Source organism: Aedes aegypti, chromosome 2 (genome assembly GCF_002204515.2).
Source record: "Aedes aegypti strain LVP_AGWG chromosome 2, AaegL5.0 Primary Assembly, whole genome shotgun sequence".
NCBI lineage: Eukaryota > Metazoa > Arthropoda > Insecta > Diptera > Culicidae > Aedes > Aedes aegypti.
Window position 1 is genome coordinate 65,765,414 of NC_035108.1, and position 22,077 is coordinate 65,787,490.

The following is a 22,077-nucleotide window of genomic DNA, read 5'->3' on the forward strand; positions in this document are numbered from 1 at the left end:
AATTCCTTCAGAGATTCCACCAGGAACGTTGAAAAGATCAAAAGATCCTCCAGGGATTTCATTAAGAGTTTCTCGAGAATTCCATCGGGGGTACTTCTAAATATTCTATCATGATGTCAAAGAAGAATTCAATCAGGAGTTCTTCTGAGTATTCCATCAGGAGTGCCTTCAAGGATTCCATTAGGAGTCCCTGTAGGGATTCCATCAAGAGCTCTTTTAGAAATTTCATCAGCAGTTTTTCTAGGGATTCTATTAGGAGTTCCTTCAGTGATTCAGTCTACAGTTCTTCCAGGAGTTCCGTCAGGGATTCCACCTGGAACTCCTTCTGGAGTTACTATAAAGCCTCCATCAGGGAAACCTCTAGAGATTCTATTAGGATTCTTAAGAGGATTCCATAAAGAGTTCGTGCAGGGATTCCATCAGGTGTTTCTTCAGTGATTTCATTTGGAATTTCTCCAGAGATTATATTAGGAATCCCTCTAGGTATTCCATCTGAAGTATTTCTAGGCATTCTATCATTAGTTCTTCTAGGGATTCCATCAGCATTTACATAAGGGATTCCATCTGGAATTCTTCCAGGAACTTCCTCAAGAACGTTTTCAGGTAGTTCACCTGGAACTCCTCCAAGGATTCCATCAGGGTTTACTATAGGGTTTCCATCAGGTGTACCCCTAGGGATTCCATCAGGTGTACCTCAAGGGATTTCATCAGGAATACCTCCAGGGATTCTATTAGGAATCCGTTCAGAGATTCCACCTGGAATTTCTCCAAAGATTATATCAGGAGTTCCTCGAAGAATTCCATGAGGAGTTCCTCTAGCGATTTGATCAGAAATCTTGTTAAGAATTCATTCAAGTATTACATCAGGTATTATTCTTGAAAACCTATCAGAAGTTCCTTCTGAGATTCCATCTGGAATTCTTGCAGAGATTTTTAAAAGAGTTCCTCAGAATTTTGTATCAGGATTTATTATAGGGTTTTAAAAAAGTTCCTCCAGGGATTCCATCAAGAGTTCTTTCAGAAATGCGTCCTGTTTTATTTTTTACAGGAGCTCCTGTGGCGATTTCATATGGAGATCTCCATTCCCTCCAGGGATCCCGTTAGGAGTTCCTTCATGAATCACATCAGAAGTTCTTCTAAGGAGTACATCAGGAGTTCCTTCATAGATTCAACCTGGAATTCCAACAGATGTTCTTTGAGAAGTTCATCTAGGGATTCCAGCAGAAGTTCTGTCTGGGATTTCTCTAGGTTTATGCTGGGGGAATTCCTCTAGGTTTGTGCTGGGTTTATATCAGGTTATTTACTACGGATTCCTCCCGGAATTTATTAAGATATTCTTCGAGATTTTTTTTTCAAGGGATTCCTCCTAAAATTCCTTAAGGAATTAATCCCGAAAATCTGCAAGGGATTTCTTCCGGATATTTTCAAGGGGTTCCTCCCAAAATATCTCCAGGGATTCTTGGGGATTATCAAGAATTCATCGAGGGATTTTACCAGAAATTTATTATATGAATATCACCAGCAGTTGGAGAATCCACTAGTATGTCCTGCAGTGACTTTATCAGGAATTAATTTTGAGATTCAAAAAAGGAATTCCTCCCGAGATTCCACCATGAATTCCTTCAGGAATTCCACCAGAAATTCCCACAAAAATTCCGCTACGATTTCCTCTGAGAATTCCAACTAAAAATTCCTTACATAAATTATCCAGCAATTTCCCTAAGGATTCCACTTAGAGGTTCCTCCATCTAGAATTCGCGCAGGTAACTCTCCAGGATTTCCATCAAGAAAACCTCCAAGAATTTCAGCTCAAACTCTCATAGGGATTCCACTAGAAATTCTTCTAATGACTCCACCAATACTCTTCCGATGGTTTAACCAAGAATTCAAAAATTCCTCCAGAGGTTCTTCCAAAACCTTCTGGAAAAAATCCTTCTAGAATTGCATCCACAAGAAATATCTCAAGCTACTCTTGACAAGCTACTTCTGAAAATTTGACGAGCTTCTCCTGTAAGCTTGACGAGCTACTCCTGGAAGCTTGACCAGCTGCTCTTGGAAGCTTAACGAGCTTCTCCTGGAAGCTTGAAGAGCTTCTCCTCTAAGCTTGACGAGCTACTTCTGGAAGCTTGACGAGCTTCTCCTGGAAGCTTGATGAGCTGCTCTTTGAAGCCTTGACGAGCTTCTCCGGGAAGCTTGACGAGCAACTCCTGAAAGCTCGAAAAGCTTCTCCTGAAAGCTTGATGAGCTTCTCCTGGAAGCTTAATGAGCTACTCTTGGAAGCTTGACGATCTTCTCCTGGAAACTTGATGAGTTAATCTTGGAAGCTTAACGAGCTACTCCTGGAAGCTTGATGCGCTACTCCTTGAAGCTTGACGAGCTTCTCCTGGAAGCTTGACGAGCTTCTCCTGGAAGCTTGACGAGCTTCTCCTACAAGCTGGATGAGCTACTCTTGGAAGCTTGACGAGCTACTCCTGGAAGCTTGATGAGCTACTCTTGAACACTTGACGAGCTTCTCCTGGAAGGAATTTCACCGAAAGCTCTTCCAGGGTTAACGCTGGGAATATCAACCGAGTTTCGCCACAATTTCCACCAGAAAAATCTACCAGAGCTTCGCCAGAAGTTCCACCAGTAAAACCTCCAAAGGTTTTATCAGGATTTCTCTTCTTAGAATTAATTCAGGATTATCCGAAATTCCTCAAGGGATTTAACTAAAAAAAATCCCAAGGGTCCACAAAGATATTATTCAAAAAAACCACCAATATTTCCGTGAGAGAAGCAACCAGGATGTCTTGCGAAGGATCAACTAGGAACTTTTCCTTTCACTACTCTAGGTATTCTATCAGAAAGCTTTTCCAAAATTTCAAGAGATTATTTCTCCAGGGATTCCACTGATTTAATCAGAGGGTTAAACAAAGCATTTCTCTGAATGCCTTCAGGTTGAATCCCTAGAGCAACACCCGGAAGATTTGTTAGGCTCGTTGTTCTTGTAAAAATTTTGGAGGAATAACCGATGAAATCACTGGAAAAAATCCCAGAGAATTTTTTGAAGAAATTCCCGAATATATCTCTCGAAAAAAAAAATGCAATCTCTGTAGGAGTTCCTAAAGGATTCTCTAAGGTTATTCTTGCTTGATTCCTTGAAAAAAATCCTGCAAGAAATACTGGGACGAATTCCTGAAGGAATTGATGGATAAATTCATGTAGGAATCTTCGGAGGAGTTTCTGGTAGACTTTTGAAGTAATTCCTGGAGAAATCCCAGGATGAGGCATTCAGAGTAGGGTTCCTTCAGGGATACCAGGAGAAATATTTAAAGAAAACACTGGAGGAAAAGAATTTTTTGAAGATTTCCTAGAAGCACCCCCAGAGGATAACCTGGAGGAATACCACAAAACATTTCAAGCGAAATCTCTAAAGGAATTCATGGTGGAATCCCGTTGAAGAAGTATTGGTGAATACTTTTGTAGTATTTTTTGTGGAATCCTTGAAGGCTTTCTGCTCGAATCCTTGGATGAATTTTTGGTGGAATTCCTGTAGGAATTTCTTGATGTATCCTTGGAGAATTTCTCGGTAGAATCAATGTGATAATTCATGTGGAGTTAATCTCTGCAGGAACTTTTGTAGTAATTTCTAGAGCGAATCGTGTAGGAATCCCTGAATCAATCTCTGGAAGAATGTTTAGATCAATCTCTGAAGGAATATGTGAAGAAAATCCTAGGAAAATTGCTAGAAGAATCAATGAAAGTTTTTTGATAGAAGGAATTCCTGGTGGAAATTCATAGTGGATTTTTTATGGAATCTCTGTTGTAATTTCTTGAGAGGAATTCCTTAAGCAATATCTTTAGGAATTTCTGAAAGAATACCTGGTGCAATCGCAGAAAAAGAGTCATGTAATAATTTGTATACTTCCTGAAGTTTCACTGTAGAAATACTCAAATAAATCTGTGGATGATTTTTTGGTGGAATTCTTGAAGGAAGCATAGAAAGAATTACTGAAAAAAATCCCTTGGGGAGCTTTTGGGTACATCTCCGGAGAAAAATTCCTGGTGGAGCACCTGGTCGAAATTAAGGAGGAATTCTGGATGCCCTGGGAAAATTCTTGGTGGAATCCTTGGGGAAATTTTTGGTGGTCAATTTCTTGAGGAATACCTGTTTCTGGAAAAATTCGTAATGCGTGATGGAATCCTTGGAAGTAGCTCCTAGAGGAATTCCTCAAGGAATCTTTGAAGAAATTGTTAAGGAAATCTCAAGAGAAGTTCTTGAAAACAGCCTTGGAGTAAGCCCTGAGTATAACCAGGGGGAATCTCTCAAAAATTTGCAAATCTGGTCCAATCCTTGGAAGAATTCTTGGTGGAATCCCTGAAGGATTTCCTTGATGAACCCTTGTAGAAATTCTGGGTAGAACCGTTGCGAGAATGCCTAGAGTAAATCTCTGCAGGCATTTTTGTAGTAATTTCTAGAGAGAATCGTGAAGAAATCTCTGGAAGAATGTTTTGATCAATCGCTAAAAGATTTTCTGGAATAATCTGTGAAGAAAATCCTAGAACAATTACTAGAAGAATCACTGAAGGTTTTTGGATAAGAGGAATTCCTGGTAGGAATTCATAGTGGAATTTTTTATGGAATCCCTGTAGTATTTTTTTGGAAGGGATTCTTTGAGCAATTTGAAGAAATTCCTGGTGGAATCGCAGAAAAATAATTCTGAATGAATCTGTTTAGGAATCCAGAAGTTTCACTGAAGAAATTCTCAAATAAATTGCTGGAGGATTTTTTGGTGGAATTCTTGAAGGAAGTATAGGAATAATTGCTGAAGAAATCCCTTGAGGAGTTTTTGGATACATCCCCGGAGGAATTCAGGAATCCCCGGAGGTTTATCTAATAGGTGGTGGAATTTAAGGAGGAATTCTGCATGCCCTGGAAAAAATCGTGTTGAAATCCCTGGGAGAATTTCTGGAGAAGAATTCGTGAGGGATTCCTGAAGTAATGTGTGATGGAATCCTTGGAAGTAACTTGTAGGGGAATTCCTGAAAGAATCTTTGAAGAAATTGCTATAGAAATCTCTGGAGGTATTCCCGAAGACAGCCTTGGAGTAAGCCCTAAAGAAATAACTTGAGGAACGATCTTTGAAGGAACCAGTGGAATTCTGAATAATATGTAGAGGAACATTTGAAGGAATTTTTGGAGGAATGCTTAAATGAATGCCTGAAGGTATGGCTAAAAGATTTTCTTCGGAGGAATTTTTGGTTGAATCTGTAAGTAAATTTCTAGATTCCTTGAAGAATCCCAGGAAGAATTACTGGTGCAATCACTAGTAATCCCTAGGAAAACTTCAAAGTAGAATAACTAGAGAAAACGACTAAATTTTTTTGGATAGAATGTATTGAGGAAACCTAACAGCCATTGCTATATCGATGAATGTTCACAATAGTCCCTGACAGAGGCCCCTCATAATTCAAAAGTTTTGCCGGAATACTTCGTGCTAATTAAAACTGGAATTCCTCATTAATCTCAATTTTTTCCGGTACCCGTCAAACAACAACAGGGGTGAAACTTGCACCACTTCGACATGCAACCGAATTAACATTTCGTTTAGCATTTAGTTAAATTATTATAATTTATTTCACCATTTATTGACCAAAGGTGCAAAACAGAAGATTTTGGCGAGTGTTTTGGTATTGTTTATTTTCTGGTTGGTTTGCTGTGTGTGTGTGTGTGTGTGTGTGTGTGTACAATCCATCTCCCACTGACCGGCAGTGCTTTTATGGAAGAAAATTGTATGCATGTATTTTTGATACCCTTCGATATCTTTATATCTGCAGACAATTTTAGCCCGGGAGATGAAAGGTGATAGCTCTACTGAAATTCCAACGACCCATTTCAAGAATGGCAGTAAATACACACACATTCTGAGGTCATTTTCATATACAGTAAGCCCCGCATAAAAACACCCAGATATCAAATGGATATATGAAATGTTTTTACACTTCCCGAATCGAAAATTAAATTTTCGACCCTGGCACGTATTTAGTTTCAAATGGTAATAGGTGAGTAAATAATAATAATGAACGATTTTACCTGGATGTAATGCTCTTTTTTTTTTTTCGTCGCCACACTGAGCTATACACTAAAGCTATACGCCAAATGCTATACACTTTTTCACTGCACTGCGCGCATAACATGATCGCTTCACCCGCCCCTGCAGGAGCAAGCGTCACGGTCAAAGGATCACACACTCTAGTGGATCACGCCACTTTTCTTCCCCCCACTGCACTGCGCGCGTAACAAGATTGATCCTGTCTGACCGCTTCACTCACCCCCGCAGGAGCAAGCGTCACGGTCAAAGGATCACACACTACTAAATGATCTCGCGGATCAAGCCACTTTTCTTCCCCCCACTGCACTGCGCGCGTAACAAGATTGATCCTGTCTGACCGCTTCACCCGCCCCCGCAGGAGCAAGCGTCACGGTCAAAGGATCACACACTACTAAATGATCTCGCGGATCAAGCCACTTTTCTTCCCCCCACTGCACTGCGCGCGTAACAAGATTGATCCTGTCTGACCGCTTCACTCACCCCCGCAGGAGCAAGCGTCACGGTCAAAGGATCACACACTACTAAATGATCTCGCGGATCAAGCCACTTTTCTTCCCCCCACTGCACTGCGCGCGTAACAAGATTGATCCTGTCTGACCGCTTCACCCGCCCCCGCAGGAGCAAGCGTCACGGTCAAAGGATCACACACTACTCTCTTATTTTCTGGTTGGTTGCTGGAGGTGAAAATCATATTACACGTTGTATTGTATAAAAACAATGCTGCAAATCGTTCCTCGTACCACACAAACGGTAGAAATGTGTCATTCGAGGCTATTGCTATCAGTTACAGTACTTAGTAGTGCACAAATAGGCAATATAAAAGTTTTGATAATTTGATGCTTTAACACCATAAAAATTCAAAAACGTTTTTGACTACCCTTATGGGGTAACTTGCAACAGCAATTTTAATCTTAATTGTTCGATATTTCTTTCCGCTCTTCATCAGCTACACATAAAAAAGCTAAATTAAACATATATTTGTTCAATAACATTAAAATTTGTGTACCTCAATCAATTCAATACTCGTTTGGTACAGAATATTAGAAAATTTACATGAATCGCATTATAATTAGAATTAGTTCCATTTTCTTCATGAATATGATGAATAATTTTAGAAATATGTATCAAAATTACCTAGCAGATCTGCTATTGGGAACTTTCTGCATGAAATATGATGATAGTTATGCCAAAACATAAACAGAGATTATTTTAAGCATACATATCACTATGTGATACATCGCATTGATTGAAATTCTTATAAAAAAATATTTATGAGAAGTATTTATAGAAAAGGTGGTTTGTATTTGTAGAAAAGTTGCATTAAACCGTTTTAATGGCATTCCGATAACTGTAAAGACTTATGACATGCTAGAATAACTCCGTGTAGATACCCTATGCAATACCAATGGAATTTTCAATCGAATTGGCTCAATACTCATAATTCAATCAATAAAAATTTGTTTTCTAAGAGTAGATCACCCTGTTTTTGATTATTGTTATGCTTTTGCTGTAAAAAACCATTAAATGTTCATAATAACACAAAATAGGTTATGTTTTCAATAGTGAGCTTTAAGTAGCACTGTGTGTTGCATGTTACCCCACATCAGAGGTAGCATGAAAAATGTATATTTTTTCTCTCTCCTGATCCCAGAAAACCAAATACTGGTAAAACGAATACCGCGTGGTATTCTTTACGTGGCGATTAGGATATCAGATGGTTTTTGTCTCATCTGAATTCATAAATTTTCCAGCCATATAGCTTTGAAGTTGAAAAGTGTTGCAAGTTACCCCGTTTGACGGTACTTAAATTTGAAAAATTCTGCTCTTCCTTGCTCGTAAAAATAACAATCACTTGCCGAGATCAATCAAAGCATGAGGTGAAATATAGTGTTGGTGCAACGAGCTTTGACAGTCGGTCAAACGGTTTGACTAACTTGGGGCGGAGTCAATGTTGGTCAAACCATCTGAGCGTCTGTAGGCTGCATACGTTATGCAATATCTAAAAGGATCTAGATTCGTTGAAACTTTTTTTGCTATTTATCGAAACGTTCATCATATCATTCATTACATCAGTCATGCCTGCCATGCCTACTTAGGCATCAGGATCATTGTGGTTTTCACAGTTAACATCTACACCCAGATAGCCGTAGCGGTAAACGCGCAGCTATTCAGCATGACCAAGCTGAGGGTCGTGGGTTCAAATCCCACCGGTCGAGGATCTTTTCGGGTTGGAAATTTTCTCGACTTCCCAGGGCATAGAGTATCTTCGTACCTGCCACACGATATACACATGCAAAAATGGTCATTGGCACAATAAGCTCTCAGTTAATAACTGTGGAAGTGCTCATAAGAACACTAAGCTGAGAAGCAGGCTCTGTCCCAGTGGGGACGTAAACGCCAGAAAGAAGATCTACACGCCTGCTATGAGCTATGTTAAACAACCCAATCGAGCCTCAATAAAACATGTGTGTAGTAGTAAAACAATCTGAACTTTCAGACGCATATCAAAAAGAAACGTTACCTAATGGTAAGATAAATTCTATTGCTAATAAATTATATCAAACTTGCACGATGTTCCTAACTCGGTAACTAACACATAGCCAACTATCACCAAGGAAGAACCAAACAAAGAAAAGTAAAACGCCAAGAGTTAGGCAAATTTAGGTCAACGACCTTGACAATTCGCTTCAAGTTCTGTCTGGCATGGCAAAAGACGACGATGGCAACCAGAGCGGTAGAAGTGGGGGGTGAATCAGCAAAACAGCAAACGGGTATCGTTTTGCGAATGGTAGTCGAGTTAGAAGAGGGGCAAAAAAATAAAAGGCGTCGTCGACGGTTGGACTTGGGGCTGTTGCCCCACGGCTGACGTCACTCCCGAGGCGAGGGAGCGAAGTTTGCGAACGAATGGCGGCGCGTGCGGTTATCAATGACAGGTGATGTTTGTTTATGGGTTCTGTCGAGGGATGAGGATGAGTGATTGACGGGCGGTCGTCACATGATCCGCGCGAACGGAATTGGCAATCGTTGGGAAGTTTAATCACTTTTGGGTTATTCAATATGCATGGAAATCAAATGGAAATTTGAGTTACGATGCATAAGATGATACTTTGAGAAGCTTGGAAGCTTCTCCAGGAAGTTTAAGAAGTTTCTCCTGGAAGCTTGCCGAGCTTCTCCTGGAAGCTTGACGAGCTTCTCCTGGAAGCTTGAGAAGCTTCTTCTGGAAGTTTGACGAACTTCTTCTGGTAGCTTGACAGGCTTATCCTGGAAGCCTTAAAGAGATTCTCCTGGAAGCCTTGGAGAGCTTCTCCTGGAAGCTTTACGAGCTTCTCCTGGAAGCTAGACGAACTTCTCCAGGAAGCTTAACGAGCTTCTCCTAGAGCCTTTATGAACTTCTCCAAGCAGCCTTGACGAGCTTCTCCTGGAAGCTTTATGAGCTTCTTCTGGAAGCTTGACGGACTTCTTCTGTAAACTTGACGAGCTTCTCCAAGAAGGCTTGAAGACCTTCTACTAGAAGCCTTGACTAGTTTCTCCTAGAAGTCTTGACGAGCTTCTGCTGGAAGCTTGACGAACTACTCCTCGAAGCTAGACGAGCTTTCTCCTGGTAGCTTGATGAGCTTTTCGTGGAACCTTGACGAGCTTCTCCTGGAAGCTATAAGAAGCTTCTCCTAGAAGCTAGAAGAGCTTCTCCTGGAAGGTTGATGAGGTGCTTCAGAAAACTTCTCCTAAGAGCCTTGATGTCAATTAACCGCTTGAATGCCGACTTTTCTATCTTCATCGTGTTTTCTTCAATAACTATCAATCACGAACAATCGGTTTGCAATCGAGCAAGGCGAAAATCTGTTCTTCGTTCGCAGAAGTTGTACCGCCGCGAGCCGTTACCTGGGCAAAAGCTTATCTTATCAGGGACAAGCGTGCTACCATTTAATTATTCGCTTCAGTGGTTTCTCACGTTTTATGTACACCCAGCGGAATTGCAAGGCTTCTGGCATTGCACAGCTTCGAAAACAGGCCATCCATCCTATACACACCGACTTGATTCGCGCTGGTGTGGGTTACACACAGTAGATTGGACAACGATTGATAACGAGAGTGCCTGATAATGGTCACAAGCCCCGATTGGTCGTCTTCTAGCCTTGACCTTTATCAGCTGGCTTGGCAAAAATAGACTTCGCATCGCCAATAGCAATCAAGGGGGAAGGAAGGTGTGTGCCTTGGAATAACTCACTCGGTGCATCCCACGCGCGTGCTATTTCAGCTATTTGCACAAACGAATCAAAGGTGGCCTCGACCGGGTGCAGCTGTGTGCAGTGCGTTGAATAAATTAGCAGCCTCTTTCAGTGCTAACTAGATCTTCCGTCTTGCACCGCGCAATGATTGCTGCCTGAGGGCAGCAGCCGAGTCGATGAGCTGTGAAATAAGCACTGTAGACACAGACAAACAGACGTAACAATTAATACTGAAGATGGCGTTAGTGTGAAACGTCAAAAACCAAGCAAAACGAGGCGCTCGTCTAGTTGGAAGATTCGGAAACTTGAAACCAGAGTGCTCAATAGAAATTTCGTCCGCTTGTCTGTGCCGTAGCTATCCAATGCATTTATAGTCGGGGAGCAGTTCGTTCGTGACCCGTGTTCGAGTGCTGCTATTTAGCGTTTTTATTCATCCACCCAATATGGATGGGGGTTGTCCGGGTCGTCGTCGCAGAACCGGTTCCTATAGCATCCGAAGGATTTCGGTTCACTGGCTTCGGAGGGTCGCTGGTTTCGACGGCCCAGTGTTGCCAACGTTTCCCAATTGATAGAATTTCAAGGGCAACACCTCGATCAACAAGTGCTGACATCCCGGCCGTCATCGTTCCACTTTAATTCCACTCGTTTAACCTTGAAGGATCCGGATCGTGTTACTCTTCTTTTGTTGTCGTTCCTAATCCGAAACCGAGCTCGACTCACCTCAGGTAGAAGAAATACAGGGGATAGGCGCGCCGAGGAGTTAAACGATTCTTCAATGCAAGAGCAAGCAATTCGGATAAATATCAGCTGCTGCTTCTTGGTCGTTTTCTTCGCGTTCAAACTTGATCCTTTATCTGTCTGCGTGTAAACCTAAAATTCATTTTTCATCTTTTTTTAGACTTCTCCGCTTTTCGGTTTTCATGCGCTGTGCACTGATGCGCCTATGCCGTGCACTGTCTCCTCTTCCTCGTCCTCCTTCTCACACGTTCCTTGCTTCTCCTTCGCAGCGGTGCACACGAGCAGGCCGCGTTCTCTGTCTCTCTATCACTGCGCCTGAATTAGAGGTCAATGATCTTTGGCGCTGCACTTTTTTTCCCTCTCCCGCCTGTCTGCAGCCGTGCGTCCGTGCACCCTATAATGGCTACAGGTAGTGAAGGCTGCTGAACGGTGATGCTGATGTTTGCTACACTTCGTCGGAGTTTTTTGCAGAGGAGGCGGTCGTTCCCCCCGCTCTGAATGCAATTTTCGATAGCCTCCAATCAACAGCACCGGCAGCTAAACAAACCCGCATCATGATGCGAGTGAAGTGCAGTGCCGAAATTCGGTGTGCATGTGGATTTGCATTCTCCGACGTTGGGGGACTGTTTGTAGCTAATTTTGATTACGAGCAGGCAGGCTAGCGATTTGAGTGCATAGTGCACCCTGTCTAGGGTTTTTGCTCTGTGAAGTAATTAAAAAAGTATTTCGAACTAATGTTCAGCTTCAGATATACCATACTTTCTACAGAACAGTAGTCCCACATTATGGGGTGGCTGTAAATGTATGATAATCAAAGTTTTGAAGGTCTTTAGAAATCATAAGTTTGAAAAAAATAATACAGACTGAGAGGAGCCAGTTTGAAGATCCCTCCAGAGACTTTAGGGATATTCTACCGATTATGACCATAAAGGTCTAACTTTCGAAATTTTACATATGGCGAAATACTGGTACTGGTACTCCTACTTGACTTACTGAGGATTCAAAAGTTTTAATATTGTAATTTCCAATAACAAGAATCATTCACAGAACTGTTCTTGTGAATTGCATTAATTGTTAAAAACTTAGACCAGGCCTACTCAACGTACGACCCACAAAAACTTGAAGACCCTTCTCAGGCCAGATCCTAAGCTGCTATACCAACTTCACTAAGATTAGATTTTAAAATCTTATAGGCTTTCTAATTTTGAAGATTCTTTATATTGTTTTTAGATTCTCCTAACTTGCTTGAATTGTTATCAATTATTCAAATATTTCATTGAAAATAGCCAAAAAGGTTTAGATATCTTCATTGATATTTTTCACTATTTAAAAAAAAACGTAATTTATTGCAAGTTCTGACAAATTTTGTCGACAAAAAGTTAAAGGCCAAACACAATCTCACTGAATAATGAGGTGGATACTCACAGACTTCTGAGCATTAATTTTATATCTGAGAATCGTAACAAACATTGGGTAGTTCTAGACGCAGATTTATAACTGAACTGTATAGACAGGAAGCTTACATAAATTTGGAATAAAACTTGGGTAGGGTTCTTACAAAATGTTGACAAAATTATTACAAAATGCGTAATAGTATTTCACCGAATCCGGGATAGAATCCTGAGAGAGACAATCTTTGAAGAATTTATTACTGAATTCTGAGCAGAAAGCTTCCTTTCCAGAGGCTGGAAAGCTTCCTTTCCAGTGGCTGGAAAGCTTCCTTTCCAGTGGCTGAAAAGCTTCCTTTCCAGAGGCTGGAAAGCTTCCTTTCCAGTGGCTGGAAAGCTTCCTTTCCAGAGACTGGAACCTTTCCATTCCAGAGACTGGGAAGCTTCTTTTCCAGTGGCTGAAAAGCCTCCTTTCCAAAGGCTGGAAAGCAACCTTCCAGATACTGGAAAGTTTCCGATTCAGAGACTGCAAAGCTTCCTTTCCAGAGACTAGAAAGCATCCATTCCAATGACTGGAAAGCTTCCTTTCCAGAGATTGGAAAGCTTCCTTTCCAGAGATTGGAAAGCTTCCTTTCCAGAGATTGGAAAGCTTCCTTTCCAGAGATTGGAAAGCTTCCTTTCCAGAGATTGGAAAGCTTCCTTTCCAGACACTGGAAATCTTCCGTTCCAGAGACTGGAAAGCTTCCTTTCCAGAGACTGGAAAGCTTCCTCTTTAGAGACTGGAAAGCTTCCTTTTCAGAGACTGGACAGCTTCCTTTCCAGAGACTGGAAAGCTTCCTTTCTTGAGACCGGAAAGCTTCATTTCTAGAGACTAGAAAACATCCATTCCAGAGGCAGGAAAGATTGTTTTACAGTAACTGGAAAGTTCCTTTCCTGAGACCGGAAAGCTTTTTCCAGAGACTGGAAATCTTCCGTTCCAGAGACTGCAAAGCTTCCTTTACAGAGACTGAAAAGCTTACTTTCCAGAGATTGGAAAGCTTTCTTTCCAGATACTGGAGAGTTCTCATTTCAGAGACTGGAAAGCTTCCGTTCCAGAGACTGGAAAGCTTCCTTTCATAAGACCGGAAAGCTTCCTTTGCAGAGGCTGGAAAGCTTCCTTTCCAGACGCTGCAAAGCTTCCTTTCCAGAAGCTGAGAACACCCTTTCCAGAGACTGGAAAGCATAATTTTCAGATGCTGAAAAGCATCCTTTCCAAAAACTGGAAAGCTTCCTTTCCATAGGTTGGAAAGCTTCCTTTCCATAGGCTGGAAAGCTTCCTTTCCAGAGTCCTTTCTAGAGGCTGGAAGGCTTCCTTTCCAGAGACTAGAAAGCTTTTTCCAGAGGCTGAAACGCTTCCTTTCCAGAGGCAGGAAAGCTTCCTTTCTACAGGCTGAAAATCTCATAAATAAAGATAATAATAATAATAATAAAGCTTCCTTTCCAGACGCTGGAAAGCTTCCTTTCCAGAGGCTGGAAAGCTTCTTTTCCAGAGGCTGGAAAGCTTCCTATTGAGACGCTGGAAAGCTTCCTTCCAGACGCTGGAAAGCTTCCTTTCCAGACGCTGGAAAGCTTCCTTTTTAGACGCTGGAAAGCTTCCTTTCCAGACGCTGGAAAGCTTCCTTTCCAGAGACTGGAAAGCTTCCTTTCCAGAGACTGAAAAGCTCCCTTTCCAGAGACTGGGAAGCTTCCTTTCCTGAGACCGGAAAGCTTCATTTCCAGAGACTAGAAAACAACCATTCCAGAGGCAGGAAAGCTTCCTTTCCAGAGACTAGAAAACTTCCGTTCCAAAGACTGGAAAGCTTCCTTTACAGAGACTGAAAAGCTTACTTTCCAGAGATTGGAAAGCTTTCTTTCCAGATACTGGAGAGCTCCCATTTCAGAGACTGGAAAGCTTCCGTTCCAGAGACTGGAAAGCTTCCTTTCATGAGACCGGAAAGCTTCTTTTCAGACGCTGGAAAGCTTCCTTTCCAGAGGCTGGAAAGCTTCCTTTACAGAGGCTGGAAAGCTTCGTTTTTAGAAGCTGGATAGCTTCCTTTCCAAAAACAGGAAAGTTGCCTTTCCAGAAGCTGGAAAGCTTTATTTCCAGAAGCTGGAAGCTTACTTTCCAGAAGCTGAGAAGCACCCTTTCCAGAGACTGGAAAGCATCATTTTCAGATGCTGAAAAGCATCCTTTCCAAAAACTGGAAAGCTTCCTTTTCTGAGGCTGGAAAGCTTCCTTTCCATAGGCTGGAAAGCTTCCTTTCCATAGGCTGGAAATTTTCCTTTCTAAAGCTTCCTTTCCAGAGACTGGAAAGCTTTTTTCCAGAGGCTGAAACGCTTCCTTTCCAGAGGCAGGAAAGCTTCCTTTCCACAGGCAGGAAAGCTTCCTTGCCAGAGGCTGAAAAGCTTCCTTTTCAAAGGAAGGAAAGCTTCCTTTCCAGGGTCCGTAAAATTTCTTTTTCAGAGACACGAAAGCTTTCTTTCCAGAGACTGGAATGCTTTCTTTCCAGAGACTGGAAAACTTCCTTTAACGCTGACAAGTTTCCTCTCTAGAGACTGGAAAGCTTCCTTTTCGGAAGCTGAAAAGCTTCCTTTCCAGAGAATGGAAAACACTCCTCCCAGAGGCTGGAAATCTTCCATTCTAGAGGCTGAAAAACACCCTTTCAAGAGGCTGGGCAGCTTTCTTTCCAGAGGCAGGTAAGCTAGCTTCCCAGAGTCTGAAAAGCACCCTTTCCATAGGCTGGAAATTTGTATTTCCAGAAGCTGGAAAGCACTTTTTCCAGAAGCTGGAAAGCATCTTTTTCAGAAGCTGGAAAGCACCTTTTCCAGAAGCTGGAACGCATGTTTTCCAGAAGCCGGAAAGCTTTTTTGTAGAAACAGGAAAGTTTTTATTCCAGATGCTGGAAAGCATCCTTTCCAGATGCTGAATAGCTTCCTCTCCAGAGGCTGGAAAACTTCTTTTGGAGAGGCAGGAAAGCTTCCTTGTCAGAGGCTGGAAAGCTTCATTTTCAAAGGTTCTGTAAAATTTCCTTTCCAGAGGCACGAAAGCTTCCTTTCCAGAGGCTGGAGAGCTTTTTTTCCAGAGACTGGAATGCTTGCTTTCCAGAGACTGGAAAACGTCCATTCCAAGGCTGGAAATCTTCCTTTCTAGAGGCTGGAAAGCTTCCTTTCCAGAGACTGGAAAGCTTTTTTTCCAGAGGCTGGAACGCTTCCTTTCCAGAGGCAGGAAAGCTTCCATGCCAGAGGCTGAAAAGCTTCCTTTTCAGAGGAAGAAAAGCTTCCTTTCCAGGGTCTGTAAAATTTCTTTCCAGAGACTGGAAAACTTCCTTTCCAGAGACACGAAAGCTTCCTTTCAAGAGGCTGGAAAGCTTCCTTTCCAGAGGATGGAAAGCGCTCCTCCCAGAGGCTGGAAATCTTCCATTCTAGAGGCTGAAAAACACCCTTTCAAGAGGCTGGGAAGCTTTCTTTCCAGAAGCAGGTAAGCTTGCTTTCCAGAATCTGAAAAGCACCCTTTCCATAGGCTGGAAATTTGCATTTCCAGAAGCTGGAAAGCACTTTTTCCAGAAGCTGGAAAGCACCTTTTTAAGAAGCTGGAAAGCACCTTTTCCAGAAGTTGGGACGCATCTTTTCCAGAAGCTGGAAAGTTTTTTTGTAGTAGCAGGAAAGTTTCCTTTCCAGATCCTGGAAAGCTTCCTTTTCAGAGGCTGAAAAGCTTCCTTTCCAGAGGCTGGAAAGCTTCCTTTCCAGAGGCTGGAGAGCTTCCTTTCCAGAGGCTGGAGAGCTTCCTTTCCAGAGGCTGGGAAGCTTCCCTTCCAGAAGCTGCACGCTATTTTTCAGAAACTCACTTATATTACCACTTCATTATAATTTACCCCATAGATCTTCATACGCATTGTTTTGCACGACTTTTTTTATAAGAAAATGCCGTATAATACGAAGTTGCGAGTCTATGATTTACCACAACAATCACAATTGCGCAGAGGTCCAATGAATGGCGCTCGGGATTAGCAAACCATTCTCAATATGCACAAATCGAGGTCTCAACACTCAAAAGTCAATATCGGCGCCGGCCACGTCCTTGCGGTAATCGGAGAAGGGAATTTAGGCAACCATTGTTACTAGAGACCGAGTATACCTCTGAATCTCCACACAGAAAAAAATCCGTTCTCGTATCCGTGAACAGCAGACGTGAACTCGTCAACAACAAAAATACACCGTGAACTAGATCATGTTTATGTGACCATTTGTGGTAGTTCATGGTGTATTTTTGACAGTTCACGTTTTCCAGAATTCTTTTTTGAGCGTGCACAGTTGTCATGGAAAGGATATCGGGTTAGTTGGATAAGGGTCTGGGAGTCACCTATGGTTGGTGATGCAATCCATGATATCTTTACGTTTCACAAAAAGCGCGACTCATTTCCGAAACCTTACTCACCTTAATTTGATTTGGATGCTGATACGGTGCCCTAGCTGGCGCTGCTTTCGGTGAGTTGAACTTGCACGTCTTCGTACTGTCGCGACATTTGTTAGCAGTTGTTGATTGGTGCGATTATTAACGGTTGTAAGCTATCCTGGAACAGACAGAGAAACGATACGGAAACATGTTAGTATCTGTCACGATTGGCTATTTTCTATCTTGTAAAAGATGTGGAAAGTAGTTTAGAACAAAGGATCGCTATGCCTCGTACAAATACGCCGTGAAAGAACAATAGAAAAGACAATATGGATGTTCTAGGTTTCCATGAAATTCACTAGATTAACATACAGAGTTGGGGCCTTCCTTAGCCAAGTGGTTCGAGGCCGTGGCTACAAAGCAAAGCCATGCTGAAGGTGTCTGGGTTCGATTCCCGGTCGGCCTAGGATCTTTTTGTAATGGAAATTTCCTTGACTTCCCTGGACATAGAGTATAATCATACCTATGCGAAAATGGAAAACTTTGGCAAAGAAAGCACTCAGTTAATAACTGTGGAAGTGCTCATAAGAGCACTAAGCTGAGAATCAGGCTCTGTGAGGACGTAATGCCAAGAAAAATACTGATTTCTTGGCAGTTTTTCATACAGATAACTTGGATTTTCAAAAAAGGTTCTATGACTGTGCTATGTGCGGTATACAATTAAAATCTATTTCAACCCAACATTAAATCCCCGAACACCATTTCCCATCTGTTTCACAATTCGGCACTTAATAGTTCGAACAGAGAAAATAAATTACCTCACAATCATTCCGCTTAATGCATTTAACCCATTCACGACCATTCGGCATACCAACTCCACCGCCGGACGACGGTTTCATAACCTCAAAAAATGGATATCAAAGAAAACAATCGAGCAAAAAACTTCCCATAACTCATTCTGCTTCGCTGGGCACCGACTGATGCTGCTGCATTCTTGGCGTGCTTCAAGCCAAGAGCAATCTTGTTTAGTACATCAAGTAGGTCACGTAATCGGAATTTCACCTTAATCAATACCAATGTGGTACCAGAGGTGAGAGGTTATTGCTGCCAGCAGCGAATACAATTTTATATATGACCAACAGAAAAAAATGCATTCACTAGCACCCACATTCGAGCATCCCCCGGAACCTGCCAGGAATAAAACAGTTATTGAATCAGGCTTTTCCTGTTTTTTTTTTCAAGCTCTATTGCTTGCATTACGGCCTATCCGTCGTTCATCATGGTCGTCATTGGCAACCGACATCGATAGCAGCATAGCAACCGATTGCCGGCATCCCAATTGCACAGTGACCGCACTCTACACAAATTTTGGTCACAAGGATCCAAGATACCTTTGTGCAAAACAACAAACAAGCTGAAACAAAAAATCGCAATGTCCGAAACGTTTGAAAGTACCTATCAATTAAACAAATTATTTCGTTGTTTTAATCACTACACTTGAAGTGGAATCTAGCACACGACACTGAAGGCCTTACAGCTCATACAGTTGAGATCGAAATACGCGTATCTGTCAAAGGATTCAATCTCTATTGAAATTAAATGGTATAGTACTAAATTCGGGTTTCATTTATTCAAAATGAACGCGAATCGAACGCTTAAGTTTTGGAAAATGCTATTCAATACCAAAGGAAGCCATGGAAATCAGTTGGAGAATTTGCAAACTTCTATTTTCGACTTTTGTCCAGCTTGGAGCCACTGTGCTTCGGCTCGGCACAACTCACCAAGCATTGTGGGCACAAAAGAGCCGCTCTGACGTTCCGAGCTTATGGTTTGCGTGTTGAATGGCTCTGGGAACGGGTTCAACCAACGGAACTGGTTGTATAGTTCCACCTCAGGCGTCCCATCCTCGACCACAAGACCTCTGGCATCAGTGCCAGTGGGTAGCAGATGGTGCCCGCTCGGTTGCCAGGAGAACGTTTTCTTAATTGTATCATCACAATCCATCATAGTGCTGTAAAACTGCTGCTTCTGCCGCTTCATTGAATGGGGGGTTTTTGCAATGATTCTCTGTGCGGATTGTTACCGTGGTGGGATTCACTGTCATAATTATTATTCTAACGGATCGATGGCATTTTGCACCTGTTCCTCTCTTTTCGCATTCGATGCGGATGAGATTGGGATGAAACTTGGGTGAAACGTGGAATCCGGTCCAAGTAGCACGTTCTTTTTGTTCTTTCTGGAATTATGTCTGAACTTGGACGGAGCCTACTTCGCAACTAGAAAAATATAAGTTGAGGTTATTGACAGTAGCTTCGACAAAAATGAAGCATTGCTCATCCATTCTCAGCCCACGCTTCCCAGATATGACGAATACAGGCTGTCGGAAAACGTTTTGCACACTTGACCAACAATGGTAATCGAAGTCAATGGACTGCCGGACGACAACGACCCTGTCAAAGTGAAACACGAACGACATAGAAGTTGGATACACACATTCAGCATTTCAAACGAACAATCAAACTGCCATTGCACCTATAGCTTCTAGCTCTTTTATTAGAATTACACTTCCGAATCACGCCATCCGGAAAACCACTCGGCTCCGGTTTTCAGTTCATGACGTAACACACTTTACACAGGCAATGCAATGGCCAACCTCACCATCGCACAGAGATCCGGTTTTCTCCAAAGCTGGCAAAAACCCTATTTCTAAATAAGTTCAATAACTAAATCACACATTCATTACAATATCAGACTGACTAGAACACATTCGAAAATATCAACAGAAAATAGTTTTTTCTTCGTGGTTTGACCCGAAATAGTTGCACATGTCCAAAAACCTTAAGTTTAACTAAAGATCTTTTTTTTAAAGTTAGGTGCCTCAAATTTTTTAAAGAAAATTGTTTCAAAATACTTGTCATAGTCAAACCTGCTCAAATATTGAAAATTTGTTATTTTAACCATAATTATTTACATATGGGCCACTGTCCATCGATGACGGCGATGAGGAACGTGGATGATTACGTTACATCACTAACTCACCTACCGAACAACTACGGATGGATTGAGATCTTCGTCGTCGTCGCGGTGAATGGTTACGTGACGGCAATTGGATTCTATCACGCAAATCTAACCAACCCGATGGATGTGATGGACGTTTCAAACCGGGGGTGGTCGATTGTGTTCTGGGTTTGACCGTTCGAGATGCGTCTATTTTCGTACTAACGCCGATTCACTAACAGTTTCCTCATTGGGAAAAATTGTTAATAAATGTTTAATGAAGTTTAGCCATTCCTTTTTTATTTAGCATTCATAAAATCATTATAAGAACACACTCGTAAAAATCTTCCATGGAGAAGTGAACAAAACGGCCGAAAATGGGTACTTTCCCCCATAAAAGACAAGATCTATCGTCCTGTCTGTTTATCTATCTGTCTGTCATTCTATCTGTAATGCCTTGCAAGCAAAGTGGCATAACTTGCATACAATTTACAGGCGGATGCTGCAGCAGTATTTAATAAAAATCTATGAAAGTCAAACGAAAAAGAAGAAAAGAAATATGACGTAGTCTCAAGACAAAAATTCAGCAAACTCTAGCACAAGCTACAAGCTACCCATTAAGAGGAAACACACCTCCATCCTCCTAAACAGTCATCATCATCAATCAATGACGGGTATCAAAATGGTAGAAACGCAGTAATCGCCTAGATTGAAAGCATTTTACGACAGGAAAATCAAAAAATATTTCATTTCGAATTATATCAAGCAATAATTACAACACTATTTTATCACCACTTACCTTTTAAAGACAGAAATATCATAAAACATAAAAAAAAACTGGATTTTAAAATGAAACAACCTTCTCACCATTCATCACTACTACTGATGTACCTTGCTCGGCTTGCGAAAACTCCCCCAAGCAAGTCAAACTTTGGATAGCTCAATTCCTCACTCGCGCACAAAAAATCATCGTGTGGCACATTTCACTGTCAAGGTATACTTTCACAGAATTCAAAAATAGCACGGTTATCACTAATTTTTGATTAATTTTGAAATAAACTGAACTTTTTTATATGCACTCAACGATTCTACTAGCTGTAATCAAAACATAACTGCTGCTAGACCAACACATTGCTTTGTTGTGTAATTATATCCATGCGTGCTAGTATGCGCATAGCAATCATTGACCAGTATTGCCAAATCTACTCTTTATAAATTCGATATAAAATTTATTGAATGTTGTATTATTTAAGTCAATCGTATGTAAAGCATTCATTTTTAAGAACCATTTGCAGATAGATAAAGATTTCGACGAATATTCAATGCTAAATCGATTTCCGTACAAAGTTTCTGTAACTTTCGTTTTGCAAGATTATTTGAACCAGTATGTATGGCAGCACTGACAACGAAAACACCATATGTTCGATCATATGTTTTTTGTTTACGTTTTGAAGCATCGCTGGTTCTACATCTCGCATGACTTGTTGATAGTGTTTTCGTGACTGAAACCGATCGGTTGTACCTAAAAATGCCGCGTAAAACTAAGGCTCAAATAGCTGCCATCAAACGTGAAGCGCAAAAAAAACAAGCAAACTGTAGTGCTTATGATGATTGTAATAGCGCGGAAGTTACAAAAGAAGATTATCAGCGTGAAGACTGGGATTCAGAAGACACGAGTGATGGATGTGGACATCGTGTTGAGTTGTTGCCGACAACAGAAAGTGAATTTGTGAGTGATTTCTGGGAGTACTGTTCAGTATGCTCCACCGTATCAGATTCCGGATCGGAACTCAGTGCTTATGCATCTGATGAAGATAGTGATATTGCAGAAATTAATTCTATGCGTAAACCATGTGAGCTGTCTCACTGTGGAGATGTATGGCCATCATTTAATGAAGATACGGCATCTTTTTTTCGTGATTTGTGAGTACAGCGTTTGACGATAGTGTAAATTGGTCGTATGATGATGCGTTTGCTCCTTGTTCTCCGTCTGCAGAATTGCACGATAGTAGACAAGCCGACAGCTTAGGAGAAACCGACTCTGTTCCAAATACAATATCTCGTACACCGAACTTGAGCAATGGTACAGGTAAGCCAATAGATATTCACTGTTAAAATATGTTATACCGAATTGCATGTAACAATGCTTTATGCAAGAAATTGTTTCGTTTAAACTTAAATGAAATATAATATTAAATTACACGTTCCTATCCCGTGTAATCCCG

General features: G+C 41.5%; 1 protein-coding gene across 3 annotated transcripts in view; it reads right to left on the reverse strand.

The window, feature by feature from the left end:
* LOC110675616 (mucin-5AC-like) overlaps nt 1-22,077 on the reverse strand; it is a 168,436-nt gene that overhangs the window by 15,053 nt on the left and 131,306 nt on the right. For 2 of the 3 annotated variants that reach the window (XM_021841091.1, XM_021841089.1), the window contains one exon: nt 16,898-17,033. The gene's annotated coding sequence lies outside the window, so the exon portion shown is untranslated. The remainder of the gene's footprint in view (nt 1-16,897; nt 17,034-22,077) is intronic. The other variant, XM_021841090.1, reaches the window with a different exon arrangement.